We start from the raw sequence: 25,326 nt of genomic DNA on the forward strand, positions 1-25,326 counted from the left end.
ACTTTTTTCTATCTAAATGTTCTCATGTAATTCATTAATTTATGAGCAACTTGTATGTTTATAGCATTGGGCCAGGTTGAAGAGGGGATGATTACAGAGCTGAATACTATTACCTGGTCTCTGCCCACATGGAGCTCTCATCCCGGTGAGAGACAGCCAAGCAAACAACTGCCTATAATTCCAAGCAGAATGAAAGAGATGCTTGAACAGATAAAAAGCAAAGCTCAGGGAGACTCAGCAGGAAGAAAGTTTCATTCTCCGGAGGCATTGGAGAAAATGTCATGAAAAAGAAGCCTGAGTTTTAAAGGACAAATGGGGTTTGGGTTGCAGAAAAACAGGAAGAATGAGCATTGCAAGGTGAGGGAGTGACCTGGGCAAAGGCTTGGAGGTGTGAGCACGTTGGGTATTTGGGGCATCCTCCAGCCTGGTGTGGCTGGAGAACAGTGTCTTGGGGAAATGAGTAGGGGGAATCAGGGAAAGGGCTGAAAATGCACTTTGGGTCAGTAGTTGTTTGAGCCCCGTGCTGTAGGGCAGTGTTTCTCAAAGTGTGGTCCCTGCACCAGCTACATCAGCATCTCCTGGGAGCTTGTTAGAATATGAAAGCAAATTCCCAGGTCCTGCCCCAGTCCTACTGAATCAAAAGCTCTGAAGGTGGGTCCTAGTCACTGTGTACAGGGCCCCCAAGCCCTGTCTGTGATTCCCATTTATACCCAAGTTTAAGGACACAGCTGCTGCTAGTGGTGGGCTATGAGACTGACCATTAACACAAACTTTGAAGAATGCGTGATCCCCTGTGTTTATTAGGTATGACATTTGGCTGCATTTAATGGAAATCCAAATGCAGTCACTGAACCAATTATAGGCTTAGTTTCCTTTTGTACCAAGAGTCCTGAGGACAGTCGTCCAGGGCTGGTGCAACAACTCGAGGAAGTCATCGAAACCCAGGCTCTGTCTAACTCTCTCAGCAGGCGACCTTCATTCTCATGTCTATACAATGGCTGCTGCACCTCCAGGTTTCGCTACCATGCTACAGGCAGAAAGAATGAGGGAACAGCAAAGAGAGAATGGCTCATGCTAGCTGACCCTGTTCCCATTTATACTTGCTGGAAATCCTCCTGGATAGTAGTCTCCCTGGGCCAGGCGCGGTGCTCATGCCTGTAATCCCAGCACTTTGGGAGGCCAAGGCAGGCAGATCACTTGAGGTCAGGAGTTCAAAACCAGCCTGGCCAACATGGTGAAACCCCGTCTCTACTAAAAATACAAAAATTAGCTGGGGATGGTGGTGTGTGCCTGTAGTCTCAGCTACTCAAGAGGCTGAAGCACAAGAATTGCCTTAACCAGGGAGGCAGAGATTACAGTGAGCTGAGATTGCACCACTGCACTCTAGCCTGGGTGACAGAGTGATACTCTGTCTCCAAAAAAAAAAAAAAAAAAAAAAAGGAATCTCCCTGGAAGCACCATCCTGTAGCTTATTTCTCCTTAATTAAAACTAGTTCAGCCGGGCACTCATAATCCCCAGCACTTTGGGAGACTGAGGTGGGTGGATCACCTGACATCAGGAGCTCAGACCAGCCTGGCCAACGTGGTGAAACCCCGTCTCTACTAAAAATACAAAAAATTAGCCGGGTGTGGTGGCACATGCCTGTAATCGCAGCTACTTGGGAGGCTGAGGCAGCACAATCGCTTGAACCCAGGAGGCGGAGGTTGCAATGAGCCGAGATTTTGCCACTGCACTCGAGCTTGGGCAACAAGAGCGAAACTAAAAAACTAGTTCACATGGTCACTCTAGGTACAGAGAGGTATGAAGGTACTTTTAATGGGATAAATTGGAGTCTTAAATAAAATCAGGGTTCTGTTAGTTGGGAGGAAATGGAGAATAGACACCAGGTGAACAATCAGTGTCTGCCAAACCCCATTCCGAGGGTGCCGCAGGAAGGTACCTCTGGTGGACATGAACACTGGTTGGAGGAGGTTTGTAGAGTGGTTAAAAATTAAGCTCCAAAGCCAGACAGCTTGAATTTGAATCTGCTGCAGGCAGCTATGAAACCCTGAGCAAATTATTTACTCTCTGTGGGCCTCAGTTTCCTCATCTGTAAAATGCAAATGCCTCATAAGGATTTTGTAAGGATTAAACTAGTAGATACATATAAAGCTCATGGAACAGAGTCAGGGGTGTGAGCACTCAGTAAATATCTAGCAGTGAGGTGATACTATGGGAGGCTGTTAAACAAATCATTCAAGAAATGAGGAGAGCCAGCCGGGCTCACACCTGTAATCTCAGCTACTCGGGAAGCTGAGGCAGGAGAATTGCTTAAAACTGGAAGGCAGAGGTTGCAGTGAGCCGAGATCATGCTACTGCACTCCAGCCTGGGCGAAAGAGTGAAACTCCGTCTCAAAAAAAAAAAAAAAAAAAAGTCTTTCCAATTCCATGTTTCTTCCTTGGTTGCACAGCACTTCCCAATGTCCAGTGCCTTAATTCTAAGCCTTACAAAACAAGACGAATTTCAGGGGGCAAAGTAACAACTTTGAACTCTTGAGCCCATGGGAGCCCATTCTGGGGCACCTATCACTCAGGGGGACTGAGCTGGGGTAAGGTCTAGAGTTCTCTGAGCTTCTAAACCAGGGCTTCTCAACCTTGGCTGCAGTCTAGAATCAGCCAAGGCATTTTAAAAAACATCCCAATGCCTGAGTCATATCCCAAACCCACTAAAGTAGATTCTTCCAGCCTGGGCAACATAGGGAGATGCCATCTCTACAGACGATTTTTTTTTTTTTTTTTTTAATTAGCCAGGAGTGATGGCACGTGCCTGTGGTTCTGTGTCCGGAATTGCTGGGTTCTCGGTCTCACTGACTTCAAGAATGAAGACGTGGACCCTCGGGGTGAGTGTTACAGCTCTTAAGGTGGTGCGTCTGGAGTCTGTCCCTTCTGATGTTCACATGTGTTCCGAGTTTCTTCCTCTGGTGGGTTCGTGGTCTCGCTGGCTCAGGAGTGAAGCTGCAGACCTTGGCGGTGAGCGTTACAAGCTCATAAAAGCAGCGTGGACCCAAAGAGTGAGCAGCAGCAAGATTTATTGCAAAGAGCAAAAGAAGAAAGCTTCCACAGTGTGGAAGGGTACCAGAGCATGTTGCCACTGCTAGCTCGGGCAGCCTGCTTTTATTTTCTTTTCTGGCCCCACCCACATCCTACTGATTGGTAAAGCCAAGTGGTCTGCTTTGACAGGGTGCTGATTGGTGCGTTTACAATCCCTGAGCTAGATATAAAGGTTCTCCACGTCTGCATCAGATTAGTTAGATAGAGAGTATCTACACAAAGGTTCTCCAAGGCCCCACCAGAGCAGCTAAATACAGAGTGTCGATTGGTGCACTCACAAACCTTGAGCTAGACACAGGGTGCTGATTGGTGTGTTTACAAACCTTGAGCTAGATACAGAGTACCGATTGGTGTATTTACAATCCCTGAGCTAGACATAAAGGTTCTCCAAGGCCCCCCCCCCCAGACTCAGGAGCCCAACTGGCTTCACCCAGTGGATCCCGCACCGGGGCTGCAGGTGGAGCTGCCTGCCATTCCCGGTGCCGTACGCCCGCACTCCTCAGCCCCCTGGGCGGTCGATGGGACTGGGCGCCATGGAGCAGGGGGTGGTGCTCGTCGGGGAGGCTCGGGCTGCACAGGAACCCACGGAGGCGGGGGAAGGCTCAGGCATGGCAGGCTTCAGTCCCGAGGCCTGCCCCGCGGGAAGGCAGCTAAGGCCCGGCGAGAAATCGAGCGCAGCGCAGGTGGGCCGGTACTGCTGGAGGACCCAGTACACCCTCCGCAGCCGCTAGCCCAGATGCTAAGTCCCTCATTGCCCGGGGCCAGCAGGGCTGGCCGGCTGCTCCGAGTGCGGGGCCCGCCAAGCCCACGCCCAGCCGGAACTCCAGCTGGCCCGCAAGCGCCGCACGCAGCCCCGGTTCCCGCTCGCGCCTCTCCCTCCACACCTCCCTGCAAGCTGAGGGAGTGGGCTCCAGCCTTGGCCAGCCCAGAAAGGGGCTCCCACAGTGCAGTGGTGGGCTGAAGGGCTCCTCAAATGCTGCCAAAGTGAGAGCCCAGGCAGAGGAGGTGCCGAGAGCAAGTGAGGGCTCTGAGGACTGCCAGCACGCTGTCACCTCTCAGTTCCAGCTATTTAGGAGGCTAAGGTGGGAGGATTACAGAACAGGAGCCTGAGAGGTCGAGGCTACAATGAGGCATGATCCTACCACTGCACTCCAGCCTGGGCGACAGAGCGAGACCCTGTCTAAATAACAATAATAATGTCAATTTTGGGGGGTAAGACCTGGGCATTGGTAGTTCTTAAAGCTTCCCAGGTGACGCCAATGTGCAGCCACAGTTGAAAACTACTAACTTAAGCCAGCGGTCATCAAGCTTTGGCATGTATCAGAGTCACGTGGAGGGCTGGTTAAACCTGCAGTTGCTGGCCTACTCAAGTTTCTAGTTCAGTAGGTCTGGGACAGTTTTACCCACTTCTACAGGGTCAGAGGACTGCATGTCTAATGAGGTACCAGGTGCTGCTGCCGCTATGGGACCACACTTTGAGAACTTCTGCTCCTGACAGTTTCACCCAGGTCTCACTCAATCTGGATGCTCATGGCACCCAGATATGATGTCTCTTCCTAGTCCATATCCCCTCCCTTGTTGGAGGCCTCTCTAGAGCTCTATAGAGATTCTGTAGATACAGGAAGCAAGGACTTTAATAAAATAGGAGACACTAGGAAACTTGGCCCCAGATAACAGGGCTGATTATGGAATGAAAGGGCAGGGGGCAACATAGTTAATTAACTGGAATGTCTGTGTCACTTATTTAATATATCCTGTCAGTAGTAAGCGGTGATTTTCATCCTGTGACCGGCGGCATTGGTCTTGTAAATGGAGCAGCCAAGGGATACTGGCCACTTTGGGAAAATCTGCTTTCAATCAGACCGGGCATTTAATGACTGGGATTGTGGCCAAGCTGCTTGCTGTCTCTGAGTCTCAGTTTCCCACTCTAAAAAAAAATGAAGGTTAGAATAAGACTTGCTTTGTGGTATACTTGAGAGCATTACATTAGCATTTGAAAGTGCCTATGCAATAAACGGCAGCTATTCTCTTTACTATGTTATTCTCCTTGGCACTGCTGCTGTCGGTGCCCCTTATGTAAAGATTCTCAGCACCAAAGTGTGCTTTCAGTTTAGTGCTGGGGAGATCATCTCTCATCCGACAGGTCACAGGCGGGGATGCTTTTTATTGGTTGATGGCAGCTACTGTATTTACCAGGGAAGCTCAGGGCTAAATCCTGTGAAGTTTTGACAATCACCTTCAGCTTAAGCTTTCTGGCATAATTCCTGCTCCCCTTGATCATGCAGCAGATGCTCCTTTCTTTACTTACTCCATCTCATTTGTGCCACCAGCTAATCTTTTCTCCCACTGGCTTCTATGATTCCAGAAAGAAATCTGACTCTTTGCTGTGCCTGACTGGATGCCTACTCAGTCATGTTTGAAGGATGGATGTAGTCATCTAAGTGAATACGTGATCTAAAGTATTTTTTTGTCAAGGAGTGATTTAAAAATAATAAATTATTAAATATAAGGAAACATATGAAGGCTCTGGGTTCCACTGACCTCATTCATGAAGTGGAATCAATGCTACCACTTGGTGGAAAAAAAAGAACCTCCCTTCCCTTCCCTTCCCTTCCCTCCCCTCCCCTCCCTTCCCCTCCCCTCCCCTCCCTTCCCCTCCCCTCCCCTCCCTTCCCCTCCCTTCCTTTCCCTTCCCTTCCCTTCTCTCCCCTCCCCTCCCTTTTCCTTCCCTTCTCTCCCCTCCCCTCCCTTTTCCTTCCCTTCTCTTCCCTTCCCTTCCCTTTCTTTCCATTCCCTTTTCCTTCCCTGCCATTCCCTCCACTTTCCTCCCCTCCCCTCCTTCCCCCTTTCCTTCCCTTTCCTTCCCTCCCCTCCCCTTTGCCTTCCCTCCCTTCCCCTCCCCCTCCCTTCCCTTCCCTTTGCCTCCCCTCCCCTTCCCTTCCCTTTTCCCTCCCCTTCCCTTTTCCCTTCCTTTCCTTTCCTTCCCTTTCCCCTTCCCTTCACTTCCCTTTCCCCTTTCCTTTCCTTTCTTTTTTCCCTTCCTTTCTTATTTTTTCCTTTCCTCTTCTTTCCTAACCTCTATAAGCCTGGATGTCCTCAGGTATAAACTGATATTGATGCTGTTTCCATTGCAGGTGCTTGTGAGACTGCCAGATATGGCATCTCTGTGCCCCACAGGGCACAGTGCCATTCCTTTTGGATGTTCAGTTGACTCTTGGTTCTTTCTCTTGCCTTCACCTTGCCTTATGAGGATTTAGATCCAACAACGCTATGGCTTTTACAGAGCCAGGACTGAGAGGATCAAGACACCCCATCCATGACATTTAAGGAGGTCCTCACTCTCAGGATTGTGCAAGTGCATGGCCAGCCTCTGACAGTAAGTGCATCCTTAAGTTTTGCACCCTAAATATTTTGCTTGCAGGGCCCTAGTTCCCACCCTGGACTTCTGGGTGACTTTTTATGTATCTATACCCCGCACACTATTTAAATGGTGTCTCAGTCTGTTTTGTTAGTGGTGCCATAACAAAGTACCCGAGACTGGGTCATTTATAAAGAACAGAAATTTATTTCTCACAGTTCTGGAGAATGGGAAGTCCAACATCATGGCACCAGCAGGTAGTCTAGTGAGAGTCTGGTCTCTGCTTCTAAGATGGTGCCTTGAATGCTGCATCCTCCAGAATGGAGGAACACTGTCCTCACACCGTGAAAGACAGAAGGGCAAGAAAAGGCTAACTCCCTCTGTCAAGCCCTTTCATAAGGTCACCCAATCTCATCCATGAGGGCAGAGCCTTCATGACTCAATCACTTCCCAAAGGCCACACTTCCCAATACAGTTGCACTGGGGATCAAGTTTCAACATGAATTTTGGAGAGGGCAAAAACATTCAAACCATAGCAAATGGCAATCATGAAACTGGCTTAGAATCCACTTTGGGGTTCTCAAACCTGCAGGAATCTAATTTTCAAATCCAATCAAAACAAGGGGCTGGGCTGGGCATGATGGCTCATACCTATAATCCCAGCACTTTGGGAGGCCGAGGCAGGTGGATCACCTGAAGTCAGGAGTTCAAGACCAGCCTGGACAACATGGTGCAAACCCATCTCTACTAAAAATACAAAAAAATTAGCCAGGCATGGTGGCGCACTCCTATAGTCCCAGCTACTCGGGAGGCTGAGGCATGAGAATTGCTTGAACCCAGGAGGCAAAGGCTGCAGTGAGCTGAGATCGTGCCACTGCATTCCAGCCTGGGCAACAGTGCAAGACTCTGTCTAAAACAAACAAAAAACAATGGGCTGTGCTGATGCAAGGCTAGTATGCAAATACCCACGGGTGGGGCTGGATCTCTGTCCCGCAGATGCTGAAGGAAACAAGCCACACCTGTGCATCCCATCTCAACAGAACTGGGCACCTGTCAAAATCCATCCGCTACTTAGCTTGTCAAGTTTTGACCTTCTCTGACCTCTATGAGGTAGGAGGAACAGTTAAGGTTCTCCCAGTTTAAGCAATTACAAAATGGAAAAATAAGTGATTTTCCTAAGGTCACCAAGTAAATTAGGTTTGAAGCCCAGGATAGACCAGTATTTCTCAAAGCATGGTCAGAGACACCTGGGGGTATGTGTCCAACTCCAGGTTTCCGGGCGTGGGCCATATCCTAGAACTCCCAAATCGGAGTTCCTGAAGGTAGGGCTGGAATTGGCATCTTATCAGGCTCCTGGGGCTTCCAGGGCACAGTGAAGTCTGCACAAGTCTGAGCTGCTGACACTTTCTGAATCTTGGTCCCATGTCCCCATCATGCCACATCTCTGAGTGTGCAGGAGGGACTGATGCTTTAGCCAAAGCATGACACACGTGTGATAGAAGATCTCAAGACAATTTCAGTTGGTATAAAGTTAAGTTCGCTGGTATAGTAACTCAGCATTTATTTCCATAGGTATGGGGGAAAATGTAACTATCCGTTTAAGCACATGAGTTCATGAATTTTTGCATAGAACAAAGTTAAGTTTTTGAGAGCTGAGCTAATTTAAAGTTGGTTTTAAGAAAATACGGTACCAAAATGTGGCAACAATTGTGCAAGGGATACAATAACGACTGAAGTTTGAGTGATTCTATGTCAGCAGCAGAAGCTGGGCTGGAAGGCAGGGCCTCTTCTAAAGGACTTTTTAGAGCCCTGCAGAGACTGTCTACCTTTGTCCTTCAAACATTGTCAGCAGCCAATACTTCTCATGACAAGTATTTATTATGACCATTGTTGTCATGCCAGGAGCCAGGGGGAGTGGAAATCTTTCCTCTGGGGAGAATGGGATGCCCTTTCTAACAGGTTAGGAGAACCCAAGACTCAAACTGTGTCCAAGCCTACAGACCAAGAAGCAGGCTGGGGACAAATGTCTCTCAAGTTTGAGAGGGGAGAGCTGTACACCCTTCTCACATCTTTCCTAGGTGCTCCAGGTGCCACCACTGCCCAAGGCAGTTCCTCACTCCGTAGCACCACTGCGAATGGCCAGGTTGGCCAGGGGCTGAAGCAAAGAGAGGAGGGGCATTGTGCAAAGGAGAGATGACAAAGACAGAAAAAGAGAAGACAGCCAGAGAATGGAAGGTTGGGGGAGGGGAAAGACTGAAGGAGAAAGAAGAAAGTAAAGTGGGGAAAAAAAGCATCTGTAAAATTAAAAGGCAGGGCCCCATCAGATGGGGTTGGGCAGGGAATGCATGTTACAGGCAGGAGTAATTGGTAATCGGAGCTGATGTGAAGAAGGGATGATTTATGGGAGCGTGCAGACAGGGGTGGAATAATTTTTGGAGCAGAACGGGGAACTTACTGAACGCCTGAAACTCAGCTACTTATCCACTCGTTCTTGTGATGAATTAGCTCTTGTTTAAAGTAACCGCGGCTCCATTTTTCATTCTGATTACTACACTTGATATCTTTCTCTCTCTCTGTTTCCCTCTGACCACTGCCCCCTTACCAGGTTCTGGGTGCAGAGGCACTGGGTTTGTAGAAATTCGTCACCCCTCGTCCTTACTTCCCCCTCTCCCCCACCCCGCCCCACCCCCGTAGCAGCATTAACTCTAAATAGCCAAGTCTAAAACCCAGCCACTTGAAATATTGCACAGATTAGGAATGTGCAGAATTATTGAAGACTTTAGATGCAACATGGCCTGCTTATGCATCCCAAATGATTACAATTCCTTTGCCGATCTGATGTGGGAAGTCTTTCCAGGGCTGTCTACCACTGTGAAGTAGAGAACACACACCCCTTCCTAGCTGGGTGCAGCGTTCCTTCCAAAGGTGGAAAGACCTCTGAGGATGCTGGCGAGCCCCGATGAGAGGGAAATTCAAGGTAAACAATGTTCTTTCTATACCATATAGCGCTCCTTACCAACATTTTTTAAATATTAGTTTTAAATTTATAATATAAATGGCCGGGCATGATGGCTCACACTTGTAATCCTAGCACTTTGAAAGGCCAAGGCAGGAAGAGCACGTGAAGCCAGGAGTTCAAGACCAGCCTGGGCAACATAGAGAAACCCCATATGTAGAGACCCCATCTCTATAAAAAATAAAAATAAATAAATACATTTATAGGCCGGGCGCGGTGGCTCACACCTGTAATCCCAGCACTTTGGGAGGCCAAGGCGGGCGGATCACGAGGTCAGGAGATCGAGACCATCCTGGTTAACAGGGTGAAACCCCGTCTCTACGAAAAAAATACAAAAAAATTAGCTGCGCACAGTGGTGGGCGCCTGTAGTCCCAGCTACTCGGGAGGCTGAGGCAGGAGAATGGCATGAACCCAGGACGCGGAGCTTGCAGTGAGCCACTATACTCCAGCCCGGCCGACAGAGCGAGACTCCATCTCAAAAAAAAAAAATTTATAATGTGCAGAAAGGGAGCAATACTAAGCATAGGTGTAGGTATACAAATATTACATCCTTTTATTATTTCTACCTTTTATTATGTATTTTTGTTATTTTGTTATTTATATTTTTGTTATTATGTATTTTATTAAAAATACAACCTCAAACATTCCAGCTCCCACGCGGGTCTCAACACAAATTTCCCTTAAGAAAAAGGCTGATGAAAAAGTGATTAAAACAGGCCGGGCACGGTGGTTTATGCCTATAATCCCAGCACTTTGGAAGGCCGAGGCAAGTTTGAAACCAGCCTGACCAACATGACGAAACCCCGTCTCTACTAAAATGCAAAAATTAGGCAGGCATGGTGGCACATGCCTGTAATCCCAGCTACTCGGAGGCTGAGACATGAGAATCACTTGAACCCAGAAGGCAGAGGTTGCAGTGAGCCGAGATTATGCCACTGCACTCCAGCCTGGGCAACAGAGCAAGACTTCATCTCAAAAAAAAAAAAAAAAAAAGTTATTAAAACGATTTAAATATTCACAGAAGTTACTTGTGACTATCACAAAGGAAAAATATTTATTAAATGCTTGGAAAAAACTTCTAAGATACTCTTTACCTCTGTTTCCTTCCCCCACCATCAACTCTGAACCAAGAAACCACCCCAGGGCAGGCCGCTGGCTCTCTGTCAGGTTGCTGCAGACACTCGGGCAGGTTGTGCAAGGCAGTGGCCCCAGGTCCTCATGTCTTGTTAGTGCCCCCATCCCTCCAGCTTGGCTGCCTCTATTTTTTTCTGCTGTCGGTCATAAGGACACTCATCTCACCCCTGGGCCTCACGATGCCCCCTCGATTTCTGTTTGCTTGCTGCCAGCACCTGCCTAGGTCTCTTGCATTCCTTGGGTGGCTCTGTCTCAGGCCCTGGGGTCTTTCCTGCCTCAGCCGATGCCTGGTTCTTCCAGCTTCTTTTCAAAGTTTGCTAAACACCAAGGCCCCCTAGTTGTGGTCTTCGTTGCTTTTCTGGATCCTGACCCACCATGACCCTCAGGAACCTGCATGTGCCCCACCTCCAGCTGCTCTGCTGGCTCCTGACCCCTGCTCCTATCTTGAAAACCAGCCCCCCTGAGCTCCCTGGGGCTCAAGCCTATGCCTATGTTTTTGGCATCGTTTCACTCACATCCAGATCCCGGCTCTTCTGGCCCTGGGTTCCCTTTCTCCCTGCCTTTATGATCTCCCTCGGCCTTGGAGGGACAGGAGGGAGGAAAGGAGAGCTGTGTTTCTAGTTCACAGAGAAAAGCTTTAGATTTGGAATTAGGACACTTAGAACCCAGTTGCAGCTTTGCCACTGATTCTAGGTGACAGGTTTCCCTCTTTGGACCTCAGTTTCCTCCTACAGAAAATGAAGAGATAGAGTGGCTGGTCACTAAGATCCTTTCCAGTGGCCAGGTGTGGTGGTTCATGCCTATAGTCCCAGCACTTTGGGAGGTGGAGACAGGTGGATCACTTGAGGTTAGGAGCTCAAGGCCAGCCTAGCCAACATGGTGAAACCCCCCCTCTACTAAAATCTCAAAAATCAGCCGGGTGTGGTGGCAGCAGCCTGTAATCCCAGCTACTCGGGAGGCTGAGGCACGAGAATTTCTTGAACCCAGGAGGCGAAGGTTGCAGTGAGCAGAGATGGCACCACTGCAGTCCAGCCAGGGCAACAGAGCGAGACTCCGTCTCAAAAACAACAACAACAGGCCAGGCGTGGTTGCTCACGCCTGTAATCCTAGCACTTTGGGAGGCCGAGGTGGGTGGATTGCCTGAGCTCAGGAATTCAAAATCAGTCTGGGCAACACGGTGAAACCCCATCTCTACTAAAATACAAAAAATTAGCCAGGCATGGTGGCGTGCACCTGTAGCCCCAGCTACTCAGGAGGCTGAGACAGGAGAATCGTTTGAACCTGGGAGGCAGAGGTTGCAGTGAGCCGAGATCGCACCACTGCACTCCAGCCTGGGTGACATCTCAAAAACAGCAACAACAACAATAACAACAAATATCCTTTCCAGTGAATAGTTAAGAGCATTTGGTGTAGAGTTAGACCCAGGGTCAAATCCCATCTCTACCCTCACTGCGGATCTCTCTGAGCCTCTGTAATACCAACTTCCTGGGTTTTTATGAGGACTAAATGCAAGACTGAATACAAATTGCTTATTATAGTACCTGGCACATGGCGAACACTCAGTAAGTGTTAGCTGCTATCGTCGTCATCATCATCGTCATCATTATTGTGTACCACTCTGTCATTGAGCTAATCCTAGAAGGTCTTTCCTGGTTGGCCTTTCATTTTGTTTTATATATTAAACTTTTTTAAAAAATGTATGTATGTACGTATGTATTTATTTATTGAGATGGAGTCTTGCTCTGTTGCCCAGGCAGGGGTGCAATGGTGCGATCTCGGCTCACTGCAACTTCTGCTTCCTGGGTATATATTGAACTTTTTTTTTTTTTTTTTTTTGAGACGGAGTCTCGCTCTGTCGCCCAGGCTGGAGTACAGTGGCGTGATCTCGGCTCACTGCAAGCTCCGCCTCCCGGGTTCACGCCATTCTCCTGTCTTGGTCTTTATTCTGCCTCATCACATTTGCTGAACAAGACCCACTCTCAGCAGTGGACAGCGATGGCTGGAGAAGGGAACAGCCCACACAGAGTCTGGGAATTACTGTTTTAGACTCATGCTTCTTTTAACAAGAAAACACTCCATCAAGAAGGAGCTGAGTCAGCCCGACAGCTGAATCCACAACATAGCCAATCAGGGGCCGGCACTCTCAGAGATGCCCAAGTCCATCCATCATCAAGGTCCAGACATCCTTGCTGGGCGTTGGGAAGCAGGGTTGGGGGCAGGGTGGGGCAGGGCTGGTCCTGGTTGGCAGAGATGCAGTCAGGAGACTAGAAAGACAGCAGCCAAGGCTGAAGCCAGAACTGAGAGGCAGTAGGCCCCACCCAAGTTCCGGAGGGCCCCTAGAGGGGTGCAGACTAGAGACATGGCCAGCCAGATTTATGTAGCATGACTGCATGACACCTGAGCCCAACCCTTCCCAGGATTCCTCCAGCACCCGCCTGCCCTCCACTCTGGGCCACCTCCCACATAGAGTAGGAAGCTGGGTCCAGGGTTGGGGTATGCTCTGGGGTGACCTTCCCCTCCACCTCCTGCTGGTTGGCAGGTTCTGCAGATGTCTGGTCATTAAGCAAAAATGCCAGAAAAGAGAACAGTCGCTCTGGCTCTGCCAGCAACAATGGGGAACTTCATTGCCTAGCTTACATGCAGTGACAATGGACACTTCTTTCCTTTTTGCTGGGTTGTCTCTTTACCTGGCTGGGGCTTGGAGATGGACAGTTCCCCCAAGCTAAGCCAACAGCCTTTCCTTCCTAGAAAGCAGGCCCTAATCATACCTCCAGCCTCCATGAGGCTTAGCAAGCATACACCTGTCCACCTGCGGCTCAACACTGCCTAATTCCAACATCCATCCATTCATTCCAAAAATATTAGTTGACACCCACTATGTGCCAAGTACTCCATGGGAGTTGGAAATGACTCAGATCCGGGGCTGGACCTACCATGAGTGAACCTACCCCCGGGGACAAAAATCATACAGAGCACTTGATTCTCTTTTGGGGACAGGAGGCCCATTCCATTAGACTGTGCCCAGGTGGGGAACAGGAAACAGATCTGTTATGTTCATTATTCTCTACTCAGCCCTTAGCACCATGCCTAGAAGATAGAAGGCAGTCTGTAATATTTCTGGAAGGAATGCTTCTTCCAAAAGGGATTGTGGATGGATGACCCCTGAGTAGCCCACGCCAAGCAGCCAATCCTGACAGCTGCTACTACTCCATGGCATTCCATCTGTGCACACGTGTCAATCCAGTCTCCCACTCCACCCAGGAGCCTCCATAGGGATGCCCAGCCAATCCTGAGGAAACACTTTATAACAGCGACCCCTAGAGGCTGACATTATCATCACACCCCATCACATGAAGAGGAAATAGAGACAGTTTCAGCGACTAGCCAATGAGCACATCCAGGTTCCAAAGGCTGCCTCTTTCCCTTACACCATCAGTACAAAGGACACTGTCACGGAGTTTGGGGTGATGGTGTGCAAGCTGGAGAAGGAGAAGGAAGGGCAGAAGGAGCAGACATTACCAGTGTTGGGCTCTGCAGCAGGAGGCCCTGCTTCTAGTGCAGACTAAGGATCCGGATGCACCTTTGCTGGGTGTGTTGCTGGTATGCGCGGTTAAGCCCTCCAAGCCCCCTAACCCCTACCCTTTTATGGAACAAATATTCAGCAATTCTTTTTTTATCAACTCGAATGACATTTTTTATAAATACTTTTTTTTTTTTTTTTTTTTTTTTTAGAGATAGAGTCTCACTATGTTGCCCCAACTGGTCTCAAACTCCTGGGTTCAAGCGACCCTCTTACCTCAGCCGCCTGAGTACCTGGGATTACAGAATTACAGGCACACACCATGGAGTGGGGCCTGGCTTTCAGCAATTCTGATTGGCTGGACTCAGGGTTACCAGGTGGGACCAGGCCCAGGCCTGGAACCAAGGCTTCTGCACAACAGGCCTGGAAGGGATCTGACTGTTCAATAACCGAACTTCTCTCTTCCCCAGGTACCCGATCCTTTTACGGTGATCTGCGTATCTTTAGCTAATAATTAACTTGTCACAAACCCCATCAATACTCCATCAAGGGAGTGATAGAGGGAGAGGGAGGGGATGGGGGAAACGGTCCCAGCCCAGCACCCCAGCCGGCCACAGCCCCACGCTCATCTGGCCCATAATAAATAGGATGAAAGGCACTCCTGATAAATGCCCGTGTCAGGGAGAGATTTTACCTTCACTCAGAAACAATGTAATATCTCGGCTATTACCCAAAATAATTTATCAATGTGTAATAGCTTTGTGCAGGCCTCAGATAGGAGGGGAGCTGCGTTATCAGAGATGGATGTAGCCTACCTTCAGCTTTTAATTTTTAATGTTAGCAGCCAGCTTTGCATTAAAGGCCAGGTGTCATATAAAGACTTAATGTAAGAAGGGAGTTCATGAATTCTAATCAAGGGACGAGTGCTCCCTGGCTGGCTGCTGTCACCTCCTGGCTGGTCTTTATTGATCTTTTGTTTTCTCCCCTTCTGGTTCTTCTTGCTCTTCCTTCTCCTCTCTACGTCCTCCACCTCACCCCTCCCCTCCCTGCCCAACCCTTCCTGCCCCATCCCACCCTGGGTTTTCCTCTTCCCAAGATGCATTTGTTTTTTCCCACTGTAAGAGGGAGGGTCTCTGGCTGGACCAGGGCAGCGAATGCAAAGATTCTGGAACAGCTGGATGAGACACCCAATTTCAAGATGGCAAGACTTTTTTTTTCTTCATTCATTCCATTTTTATTTATTCATTCATTTCTTTTTCATTCATTCATCCAGAAAATGTTTTTAAATATTCATGAGGAGCCCAACTCTGTGCTAGACAATGGAAGAGGCAGGCAAGATGGTTTCTGCCTCTAGAGGAGTTTCTAATCTTGCTGAGAAAATACTCTTTCAGGCCAGGCATGGTGACTCACACCTGTAATCCCAGCACTTTGGGAGGCCGAGGCGGATGGATCACCTGAGGTCAGGAGTTTGAGACCAGCCTGGTCAACGTGGTGAAACCCCATCTCTACCAAAAATACAAAAATTAGCCGGGCATTCTGGCACATGCCTATAGTGCCAGCTGCTTGGGAGGCCTCGGCAGGAGAATCGCTTGAACCCAGGAGGCAGAGGTTGTAGTAAGCTGAGATCGTGCCACTGCACTCCACCTGGGGTGACAAAGTGAGACTCTGTCTCAAAAACAAAAACAAAAACAAAAAAACTCTTCATGCAAACATACACATGTAAATATGACTGGAGACAGTTGCATGGGATTTAAAAGAAATCCTCAAGTGTCATCTTCTGAGTGAGGCTTTCCCTAATTTGTGCAGCTAAGTATACACACACACACACACACACACCCCAGCCAGCATCCCGTCCCACCTGGGCTTTCTTTTCCTCCTTCTACTACACTGTAGAAACTGCCTGTACTAAAAGATAAACAGGCACATTACAATTTTAAAGAGTTTATTGAAGCAAACAGCGATTCATGAGTCAGGCTGCGTTAGACCCCAGGTGGTTCAGGGCTCCACTGAGGGGGTGCAAGGTGAAAACTTTTGCGTTTTTTTTTTTTTTTTTGAGACAGAGACTCACTCTGTCACCCAGGCTGGAGTACAGTGGCGTGATCTCGGCTCACTGCAACCTCTGCCTCCCGGGTTCAAGCAATTCTCCTGACTCAGCCTCCTGAGTAGCTGGGATTACAGGTGCCCGCCACCACACCCAGCTAATTTTGTATTTTTAGTAGAGAAGGGGTTTCACCTTGTTGGTCAGGCTGGTGTTGAACTCCTGACCTCATAATCTGCCCGCCTCGGCCTCCCAAAGTGCTGGGATTACAGGCGTGAGCCATCGCGCCCAGCCAGGTGAAAACTTTTATCAAGTATTTGCAGAAGCAAGACAGAAAAGATTTGAATGACTAAAGTGGAAAATCTCAGAGATTAGTTGGTTTCTGATTGGTAAACTCTCTAGTTAGAGGTTTGTTGGCAGTTTCTGATTGGTTAAGCTTGTGTTTTCTTTTTATTAATGTTTAAATTTTTTATTTTTTATTTTTGTAGAGACTGGGTCTCACTATGTTGTCCAGGCTGGTCCTGAACTGGCCTCAGAAGATCCTCCTGCCTCAACCTCCCAGAGTGCTGGGATTACTGGCATGAACCACTGTACCCAGTCTATTCACTTGTGTTTTCTTGGGCTATGGCCCTTTGAGTCGGGTTTCAGTTGCTTACTTAGGAACCCAAGGCACTTTGGAGCTATCTCAGCCTAATGGCCTCCCAATTGATTCTTTTTTTTTTTTTTTCTTTTTTTTGTTTTTTTTTGAGATGGAGTCTTGCTCTGTCACCCAGGCTGGAGTGCAGTGGTGTGATCTCGGCTCACTGCAACCTCTGTCTCCTGGGTTCAAGCGATTCTCCTGCCTAAGCCTCCCAAGTAGCTGGGATTACAGGCGCCCACCACCACATGCAGCTAATTGTTGTATTTTTAGTAGAGATGGAGTTTTATCATGTTGGCCAGGCTGGTCTCAAACTCCTGACCTCAGGTGATCCGCCCACCTCAGCCTCCCAAAGTGCTGGGATTACAGACATGAGTCACCACGCCTGGCCCAATTAATTCTTTTATACCTATTTATTTTGTTTATGGTCTAACTCCTCCTAACAAATATAAGTTCTTGAGGGCAGGGATTTGGACCTCTTTTGTTCACTGATATGGCCCTTGTGCATAGAACAGGGCTCTGTGTAGTAGCTGCTCAAAAAGTTATCTATTGATTGAATTAAGCAACAAAAAGGTGGTGCTCAGAGGACAAGAGCAATGGTATTGCCAAGCATTGGACAGGAAATGAACAATTGTGCCTTCCAGCAGCAGGCTACTGTAGCTCCTCTGCCCTAGGGAGCTCCACCCCTCTTTCAGATGCTACTGTAAGTCCCTGGGTAAACCACACTCTCTATCTAGCCCCAGTCCAGCCCACCCCATTCCTGCCTCTCTTTGGTAGACTCCTGGTGGTTTCCTCTTGCTGCCCTTTTACCAGCCTGACTCAGATCAGAGGCAGGAGTGGGAAGGGAGGAGGACAGGGGATGTATGTCCACCTGGCTGTGAGCTCACCAGGGTGGGGCTGGGCCTTATGCCTCCTCGGATCCCAGAGCACAGGTCCTGGCATGCAGTAGGTGTTCAGTTCTGGGCAGGCCAGTTTTTATGTGAGTGCTGCATTCTTGCAAACTGCTTCTAATTTCAAACTCACAGAATTCAAGACAAGTTTTCCCCCAGGAATAGATATAAAGTAGGGTCTGCCTCCTTTCAAAACTTTTGCACAAGTGAGACTTCATACCATTTGCATTGTCCAGTTTCAGATTCTCTTGAAAACGCCAACTGTGCGAGAGGGGCCAAGTTCTCTCCCCTGCTTTTGTGGCCCTGTGGCCTCTTTCCACTGTTTCTGCCCTCAAGAATACAGGATTCCTCCTCAAATCTCCCTTTTGTTCCTTTAAGACCCACTGCAAAGGTCAGCCTCCTCCATGAAGCCCTCAGAAACAGTGGGCCCCTCCCTCCTCTGTGCTCTCAAAAAATTTTGTTCCTGCTTTTGTCACAGGCAGTTGAATCGTAAACGAGCTGCTAATGGGTCCATGTCTCCATTAGATCTTGAGTCCTTGACAGCAGACACTATGTCTAAGTCATCTCTTTAATCCTATCACCTTGTAAATAAATGAAGGAATGAATGAGTGAATGGGGCGCCCAGGTAACTCCCACAGATCTCCTCCAAAGCTGATGTAAGCTTCTAAGCTGGATTCATCAGAATCACCTTTGGAGCTTAAAACAAACCAACAAACCACAATAAAACAATGCAGATTCTTTTACGTCACTCCAAACCTTGCTTAGAAATACCCCCGCTCCCAAGAGATTTTGAAGATCAGGCAAGTAGGAGCCATAGCGCTAACCAGGGCCTGCCTTAGATTCACCTGGGGCACTTGGTAAAGGCACAGAATCCTGGGATACCATCCTGAATTTTTATTTTTTATTTTATATATATTTATTTATTTATTTGAGACAGAGTCTTACTCTGTTGCCCAGGCTGGAGTGCAGTGGCTCGATCTTGGCTCACCGCAACCTCCACCTCCCAGGTTCAAGCGATTCTCATGCCTCAGCCTCCCCAGTAGCTAGGATTACAGGCAGGCGCCACCACTCCTGGCTAATTTTTATATTTTTAATAGAGACAGGGTTTCACCATGTTGCCCAGACTGGTCTCGAACTCCTGAGCTCAGGCAATCCACCCTCCTGGGCCTCCCAAAGTGCTAGGATTACAGGCATGTGAGCCACCACAACCCAGACACTCCAGGGAGAGTTTTTGTTTAACAAAGGCCCGAGGTGACTGCAGGAGTCAGAGCGGTTTGGGAAATGCCCCAGGCCCATGTACCTCAAGAGCTCTTAATCCTTGGTGAGGACACATCCTCCATCCCCGTTCAGACAATGAGTACTTCCAGAAGTCCCCAGTAATTTCCAGGGCAGGAAGGAACTTTAGTGATGATTCTATTGCAGGATTTGTCAGCCTCAGTACTGTTGCCATTCTGGGTCAGATAATTCTTTGTTCTGGGAGGTCCTGTGTATGGTAGGATGTTTAGCAGCATCCCTGGACTCTATCCACTGCATGCCAGTAGTGACACCTGCCCCTCCATCCTCCAGTGTGACAACCCAAAATGTCTCCAGACGTTGCCAAGTGTCCTGGGGGAATATATATCACCCCTTGCCAAGAAACACTTTGGTCCTGCCTGGGGCTCAGGAAGGCTGAATTCTTTACCCAAGGGGAGTAACAATAAGATTTCAGGAAATAGTAAAAAGTGAAGATGAAGACGATGTACAAAGACGTTCATCACAGTTTTGTTTATAACAACAAAACGACCAAACTAGAAGCAGCCAAAGTGACTAAAAATAAAAGAAAGATTTGTTAGCACTTATGGCACCTTGTAAAATGGGATTTAGGCAGCCATGAAAATAGCAGTATCAAAGATTAACTAATGACATTGAAAAATAAATAAAGGTTATATGAAAAAAACAGCTTACATGGCGGGATGAAGAGTGTGGTCCCAACATTATCTAAATGTGAAAGCAAAAGAACATAACTTTTTGCTATTTTCACAATGGACACTTAATTTTTTTCCTGAATAAAACTTATTGTACTAAAAAAACTAAAACAATACAGAGAAACTGAAATTCTTCCCCTACATTCTACTTCCTAATCACAAGGCCAGAGGAAAATGTCGGGGCGTCCCAGGCAGAGTAAGAATTAACAGGTTACACTGGTATTCTTCAAGCACACATTCAAATTTCTTTATTGGGAGTGGGGAGAAACTGATACTTACTGAACAAAAACAGTATATCCTCTGTTTCAAAATAAGCAATTTATAATGAAGCACTGAAGATTTTTTTGTTTTCAATTACAAAATAATTGAAATATATGGAAGGTTATAGAAAACAATATAAACAAATTCCTATGTACCTACGTTCACTTACTTTAGGTGTTTAGTTTTTAAGAAATGTTTTGGGGCCGGGTGCAGTGGCTCATGCCTGTAATTCCAGCACTTTGGGAGGCCGAGACAAGAGGATTGCTTGAGCCCAGAAGTTCGAGACCAGTCTGGGCAACATGCTGAAACCTCGTCCCTATGAAAAATTAAAAATTAGCTGGGCGTGGTGCCACGTGCCTGTAGTCCCAGGTACTCAGAGACTGAGCTGGGAGGATCGCTTGAGCCTGAGAAGGTTCAACTGCAGTGAGCCATGATGGCACCACTGCACTCCAGCCTGGGCAACAGAGCTAGACCCTGTCTCAAAAAAAAAGAAAAGAAGAAAAGAAATGTTGTAAATCTACTTATATAGTCTAAGCCATATTCTCTTACATTTTTCTTGCCTACTTGTCCTGAAAGAAATCACTATCTGCCAGGCGCGGTGGCTCATGCCTATAATCCCAGCAATTTGGGAGGCTGAGGCGGGCAGATCACTTGAGGTCAGGAGTTGTGACTAGCCTGGCCAACATGGTGAAACCTCGTGTCCATTAAAAATACAAAAATTTGCTGGTTGTGGTAGTGGGTGCCTGTAATCTCAGCTACTCGGGAGACTGAGGCAGGAGAATCGCTTGAACCCAGGAGGCAGAGGTTACAGTGAGCCGAGATCACACCACTGCACTCCAGCCTGCATGACAGAGTGAGACTCTGTCTCAAAAAAAAGAAATCACTATCTTGAAGGTGTTAACAATCATTTCCAGGCATGTTTTAATATATTTATTATATGTGCATATATCCATAAATAATTTTAGTCATGTAATTAAATGAATTTATTAATTAATATTAATATAAATAGCATGAAATTATAGTCTCTTGCAATTTTTTAAATCTTGTGATTTTTAAAAATTTATTTATATTTATGCATATAGATTTATTTATTTCAGTTGTGAATTATTATGACATTATATGACTAAATTACAGCTTATCAATCCTTTCTTCTACTGCAGGACAGTTCTACTCTATCTCATTTTTCCATTATTTCAAACAATGTCCTGGTGAGTTTCCTGCATATCTCCCTGTGAATTTGTGGGAGAGTTTGATTTCTATGGCAGCACTCATCAAACCTTTTGATGTCAGGATTCCTTTACATTCTTTTTTTTTTTTTTGAGACTGAGTTCACTCTTGTTGCCCAGGCTGGAATGCTATCTCAGCTCACTGCAACCTCTGCCTCCCGGGTTCAATCCATTCTCCTGCCTCAACCTCCGGAGTAGCTGGGATTACAAGTGCCCTCCACCACATCTAGCTAATTTTTTGTATTTTTAGTAGAGATGGGGTTTCACCATGTTGCCCAGGTTGGTCTTGAACTCCTGACCTCAGGTGATCTGCCTGCCTTGGGCTCCCAAAGTGCTGGGATTATATGTGTGAGCCACCACACCTGGTCTTCCCTTACATTCTTAACAATTATTGAAGGCCACAAAGAACTTTCGTTGAAGGGAGTTATATCTATCAACAAATACCAAACAGTTTAGAAATTACAACTGAGAATTTTAAAAATTTTATTCATTTATTTGAAACAACAACATCTATTTCATGTCAATATAAATAACATATTGTTATGAAAAGTAACTTCTTTAAAATAAAAAAATTTAGTAAAATAAGTGGTAGCAGTGTTGTTCTTCATTTTCACAAAGCTCTCTGTTTACTGTGCTATGTTGTTTTGGCTGAAGCCTATGAAGAAAATTTGGCCTCACAAAGCTACATAGTTGGAAAGGAGAGAAGCAACTTAAGAGTCTTTTCAGATCATTGTGGATATTCTTTGATAATACTCACTTAACAAGTGGTAGTTTCTTAAAGACTGGTTGCAGTGTAACATGTGAAACCATATTAGTGCTCATTTTGTGCTCTATTACGTTAAAAGGCATTGATCTATCTTGTACCTTGAAAGGATCTTTTACTTGTGATTTTTGTAACATCCTACATTGATCATTTGGAAAATATTAGTTCACCCAGTCCTGCAAATCTGTCAGATGCTGGCACACTTTACTACACAATATCACACACACAAAAAATGCATTCACTAACATCACCTTTTAAAAAAAATTTTAATTTTTTTTAAGACAGAGTTTCACTCTGTCACCCAGGCTGGAGTTCAGTGGCGGGATCTCAGCTCACTGCAACCTCCACCTCCTGGCTCAAGCGATTCTCCTGCCTCAGCCTCCCAAGTAGCTGGGACCACAGGCGTGCACCACCACACCCAGCTAATTTTTTGTATTTTTAGTAGAGACGGGTTTCACCATTTTGCCCAGGCTCGTCTCGAACTCCTGAGCTCAAGTGATCTGTCTGCCTTGGCCTCCCAGAGTGCTGGGATTGCAGATGTGAGCCACCATGCCAGCCTTACCTGATAGGACCTTTGAGCAACTTTAGCTATTGAGAAGCTGTCAAGCTCACGGGGCAGCAGGTCCAAGTTTCCCACAATTTGAAAGCTCAAATTTTGTCACTGAATTGACAAGCTCTCTTCCTTTCTCAGAAAATATCTCCCAAATACCCCAATTTGAATAACCACGGTATGTCCATTGTTCTTTCAAGAAAAAATAACGTTCTGTGAAAAAAGTGGCCAGTTCATCTTTCTTTTTTTTATTTTTTGAGACAGAGTCTCGTTCTGTCACCAGGCTGGAGTGCAGTGGCACGATCTTGGCTCACTGCAACCTCCGCTTCCCAGGCTCAAGCGATTCTCCTGCCTCAGCCTCCCGAGTAGCTAGGACTACAGGTGGGCGCCATCATGCCCAGCTAAGTTTTGTATTTTTAGTAAAGACCAGGTTTCACCATGTTGGCCAGGCTGGTCTCGAACTTTTGACCTCGTGATCCACCTGCCTCGGCCTCCCAAATTGCTAGGATTGCAGGCGTGAGCCAGCCCGCTGGGCTAGTTCATCTTTCAACACACACATTCCCCCGTGTGCTTTCCTCTTGAGTATTCAGCAGAAGGGGTTTACGTGCAGTTCCCATTTCCTCATGCAGAACATTCAAAATAGGTACCCAGGGTTGAGATTTTTGCATTTTAAAAATTCTACTGCTCCATCAAGAACATCCTTCAGTAAAACTGGTTTTTGCCTTTGTTTGTTTGTTTACTGAAGGGCATGACAGTGACAATTGGTGCAGGTTAAGGCCACTGCCTTGTTTCATGCTAAGGCACTATCACTTGAACGTCATCAGTGCAAATGTTGTCACGACAGAAAAGACAAATAACATCTTAGTGTTTGTTCTTTTATTTATTTACTTATATAGAGAGAGACAGGGGTCTCGCTCTGTTGGCTAGGCTGGTCTAGAACTCCTGATCTCAAGCAATCCTCTTCCTGCCACAGCTTCCCAAAGTGCTGGGATTACAGGTGTGAGCCAGCACACTTGGTTTCCTAGTTTTGTTCTGAAAATAGTTTTGACCTTGCAGGTCTCCTTGGAAGCATCTCAGAAATCCTCCTGGGGTTGGGGGCCACATGTTCAGAATTGCTGTTCTAGGTTAGCTAAACAGAAGCTAAATTACTGGGTGGTGGGGTGGGCACATTTTACCTTTACTAGTCCCTCTCAAATTGCTCTTCAAAGTGGTTTTATCAACTTCCCTCCCACCAGCAATGTGTAAGCGTTCTCAAGTCTCCATATCCTGGTCATCACTGGGTGTTGTCCAACTTATATTCTGCCAATCTAGTGGGTATGAAATGGTGCCTCATCGCTGTATTCATTACAGGAGAGCATGTCAAGTACATTTGGAGCAGTCTTTCCAATCAGTTCTTTAACCACTCATAGTTGGGTGGTACTTATGGCACTCACTAATAATTGAGGTAGTTCCCAAGAATATAGATATATAAAATCTCTATATATCTCTATGTTGAATAGGTTTAAAAGTTGGGTGTCTTTTTCCCCCTAGCTTTCATGTTGGCAAAACATTTCCCACTTAAATTTTCTTCTGCAATTTTCCAAATGAGAGAGCTTCTGGAAAATGCTATTCTAGGGTTTTTAATAATTTATCCCCTGAAAACACTGCTAGCCCATATGTGATTTGGTTTCAAAACTGCAGTTGATTACACAGCAGATTAGAGCCTGCTGTTTTCAGGAGCGGTGATGCTGCCTATAGTAGCATGTGTACATTGTCGAAACCCTCAACACAGATTTGTAGATGCTGCTAAAACTGACTGTGCAGGAATCTCAGTGAGAAATGGTATATCAGTCTCTAACATGCTAACTTTTCAGGAGACTTTCTAGAATGCATGTGTGTGTGTGATTTTTGCTTTACCTGTCGACTCTATAAACTCACCCTCATGTGAGGAGCAAGGCTATTCTAAATAGTATGTGGGAGCCAGAATTAACAGGCACCAGGTTTCTCATTTCTCATTTATTTCATTAATGTTTAGCTCCCCTTATAAATTTGCGTTCTCAGCATCTGTTCATCTAAACCAGAAATTGGCAAACTTTTACCATATAACTCCAGATAGTAAATATTTTAGGTTTTGTGGGCCACATGGTCTCTGTTACAACTACTCACCTCTCCTTTTGCAGGGTGAAAGCAACTAGCCATAATAAGTAAACCAAAGATGTGGTTGTATTTCAAGAAAGCTTTATTTGCAAAAACAAGAGAGGGGTAGGCTGGGTATGGTAGCTCCCGCATATAATCCCAGCACTTTGGAAGGCCGAGGTGGGAGGATAGCTTGAGACCAGGAGTTCAAGACTACCCTGGTCAACATAGAAAGACCCCCATCTCTACTAAAAAAAAAAGGCCAGGTGTGGCAGTGCATGCTTGTAGTCCCAGCTACTCAGGAGGCTGAGGCTGGAGGATTGCTTGAGCATAGGAGTTGGAGGTTGCAGCAAGACCCTGACCCCTTCTGGACTGCTTCTTCATCTGGCTCTCTGGGGAAAGCCTTGGCTAAGCCTGTGGTGTCCATTCTTCCAGTATTATGGTCTGTAGTTTTTACTTTCTATAACTGTGGCTGGGTTTAGTGGCTCATGCCTGTAATCCCAGCACTTTGGGAGGCCGAGGCAGGCAGATCACCTGAGGTCAGGAGTTCAAGACCAGCCTGGCCAACATGGTGAAACTCTGTCTCTACCCAAAATACAAAAACTAGCCTGGCGTGGTGGCCTGTACCTGTAATCCCAGCTACTCAGGAGGCTGAGGCAGGGGAATCGCTTGAACCCGGGAGGAGGAGGCTGCAGTGAGCTGAGATCATGCCACTGCATTCCAGCCTGCTGGGTGACAGAGTGAGGCTCTGTCTCAAAAAAA

General features: G+C 46.9%; 1 pseudogene; it reads left to right on the top strand.

Moving 5' to 3' along the window:
- The first annotated feature begins 16,191 nt into the window (after window positions 1–16,191).
- Window positions 16,192–17,126, top strand: LOC134757187 (histone demethylase UTY-like; annotated as a pseudogene).
- The last annotated feature ends 8,200 nt before the right edge of the window (window positions 17,127–25,326 follow it).

The sequence above is a fragment of the Gorilla gorilla genome, chromosome 15 (assembly GCF_029281585.2).
Source record: "Gorilla gorilla gorilla isolate KB3781 chromosome 15, NHGRI_mGorGor1-v2.1_pri, whole genome shotgun sequence".
In the NCBI taxonomy this organism is placed as follows: Eukaryota; Metazoa; Chordata; class Mammalia; order Primates; family Hominidae; genus Gorilla; species Gorilla gorilla.